Source organism: Drosophila tropicalis, unplaced genomic scaffold, assembly GCF_018151085.1.
Source record: "Drosophila tropicalis isolate 14030-0801.00 unplaced genomic scaffold, ASM1815108v1 contig_392, whole genome shotgun sequence".
NCBI lineage: Eukaryota > Metazoa > Arthropoda > Insecta > Diptera > Drosophilidae > Drosophila > Drosophila tropicalis.
In genome coordinates this window covers 24,198-27,112 of record NW_027172854.1, presented here as the reverse complement: position 1 = coordinate 27,112, position 2,915 = coordinate 24,198, and positions in this window count along the sequence as shown.

The following is a 2,915-nucleotide window of genomic DNA, read 5'->3' as shown; positions in this document are numbered from 1 at the left end:
TCTCTCCCTCTTTCTCTATCTATCTGTGTGCGTTCTGTGTATGCAACTGCAATGCGTTGGCTCTCGTCCATTTTTGTTGGGGATTTGTGCAGGTTGAGAGACATGACGGTATCAGGACCTTCTTCACTGTCCTATTATGGCCCTAAGCTGCTTTACCGAAGTTCCCTCCTATCATTCACTCCTACTAGCATGTGCAGACCAACACTGCGCCTGTCTAATTAATTATACTTTTCAATTGTATCGCAAACAATGACAATGACATTTGCAACTTTTTTTTCGCTCACTCTCTCTCTCTCTCTCATTCCACAGTTTTTGTCTTCACTTTTACTCATTTCATGTCAGTTTTATCTGTGTGGCTTACTATTTGACGCTTTCGCCTTTCGACAATGCAGTCAAAAGTTTTTCCCACACAACCAAATAGAAAGCGACGGAGAGAGTGTGTGAGACAGAGAAAGAATGTTGAAAGAAGATGAAGAGACCTCAACATTTGCATGTGGCGCAGATAAATGTTTGTCTGACTCCTCATATCGCTCAACCTATTTTCAATTTAATCTAACAACAAGCGTTTCCACTATAAAATTAGTTTTCCTTTAAAAATGAATGAAAATGGAGTTTCTAATAATTAAGATCATTGTTTAAAGGAAAATCTTATATAGAATTTTCACTTCTTTTTATCAAAATTAATCATGAATTTAAGTTCTATCTGAGTTCGTTGAACTAAGAGACATAACTACATATGTAAAGAATAAAAATTGCCTACTTTTTGGCGCAATGCATATTTATATTTCATATGAATATTATATTGGTAATTAAAAGGAAGAGTTCTATATCTTCAAAACTCAATAAATTTGCATTTCAACAAAAAAATTAAAAAAAAAAAAATATTGATCTTTCATAATAAAAAAAACTCTACAAAGTTTATTCAACCAGTTATATGCCATTAATCATGTTAATATCAGTCTAAATAGAGAAAAATATTTAACAAAACGTTGAATCATTTTATTACCATATTCCATTAACATTTGATGTAAAATAGATGGAAAATGGTTTTTCCTGGCATATTATTTTTCAGAAAAACCAGTCATTATAAATGGCTTCTATGTCTATGTGTGTGTGTGAGTGTGTATGTGTGTAAACGTAACATTATCATATTTATTATCCATTTAACTATAATAAACAAAAAGTTCTATTTACGACACGCACATCCAAATTAGAGAGACTACGGACAACAGACTTCAATCAAGCAACCATTGACAATGCAACTTTTGCCAATTTGAACTGTCGCGGATGGCCAAATAATAATCCAGTAACCAAATGTGGTCAATTGTTTGTTATTTGGTAAACACTTTTAGTTTATAGCAAACCTCTAAATGATATATGCAAATTTATACAGAATACCACAGCTGTCAATAATATTGACTGAAATAATATTTTCAATCATTTTAAAATGTTGCCCAATGCCCGCAGCCAGCAAATTAATTGGCTAAGAGAAAAGTTTGCTCGATAATGAATGCAAATGCAAATGAAATTATGGTCTAATGAATTTTCACTACTAATCAAAATGTACAAATGCGAGTTTATGCGAATTTTTTTTCTTTTAATTTTTGCTTTTGTATTTTTTAATTGAAATGTCTGTGTGTGTGTGTGTGTTTGTATGTGTGGGCGTGTTGTTTCATTCATTAGCCCAAATGATAACTAACAGAAGTTCCATTAGTCAAACATTCTGCAGATTTTGCCACTTAAAGCAACAATTTAGTTATGTGTGTGTGTGTGTGTGTACTTTCAACGCCCCATGACTCTGTCACATTCAATGTCACGCCAGCCTGAAGGCATTTTAATAAAAAGAAACTCTCTCCACCATGTCACAGGGACAGGACAGGGCAAGAGCACACGTGCAAAATGGAACCAGCCGAAAAATATCATTCAACCATTCCACCCAATTCAACACCCCCTAACCCCTGCCGACACACTTCACTCTCGCTCTGGGTCCTCCCTGGGCGCACAGCGTGTGGCAAAGATATTCGTGTAATAAATAATATAACAACAAGTGGATGGATAAAGTTGTTGCGGATGGCATGAAGATAATGTTAAGTGCCAAATCCACAGAATTGTCCACGAACTGAAGATGCTCTGTTTTAGCCAATACTATGAGAAAAACATTGGCAGCTTTTTGTTAATAGAAAACTTGTACGTAATTAAGTGCAACAATTGTGTTTTTTGAAAGAGTAAACTTTTTTAGTAATGCTTTGTCATCAGGTCTAAATCTCCTGAATCTAGAGTATCAAAATCCTTTTTAATGCAATTAAATTGATAGAATCCTGCAATTGTTTGCAGTTTCTATTAGTTTATATACCAAACTTGAATCCAATTTTACATTTGCTTCCAACAAGTCAATAAGTTTTATGGATTTCTTAAATCAATATTATTTAAATATTATTACGATTCTGCAATAAAACATCATTGAATATCAATAAATGAATCGAGAAAATGGATTTCACGTTATTTGAATTCAAGACTAATATTGAACTAATTCATATATTTTCTGAAATGTAACCAAAATATTTTTCAAGTATTATCAAGTTGTGTCTTGACTTTTCTGCTTATTTTATCTTATTCCAATATTCATTTTACGACAGAAAAATTATTGTAAGAATTATTTTTATTCAACTTTGGCTTGAAAGTTTCCTGTCTCTAGAACACTTTTGGTTATAATCTTTTGTTTTATTAATTTATAAGCAAATGTGTTCTTATTTTAGTTGGCAAAATAATTGAATTAAAAAATAATTATAATTAAAAAGTATTAATTGTGTTAATTAAAAAAATATCAAATGCATTTTTTGTTTTTTATTTACAATTTTTTTAAGGAAAAAAAGATGGGAATTGAAAAAATAAAATGAATGAATATCAAAAGGCAA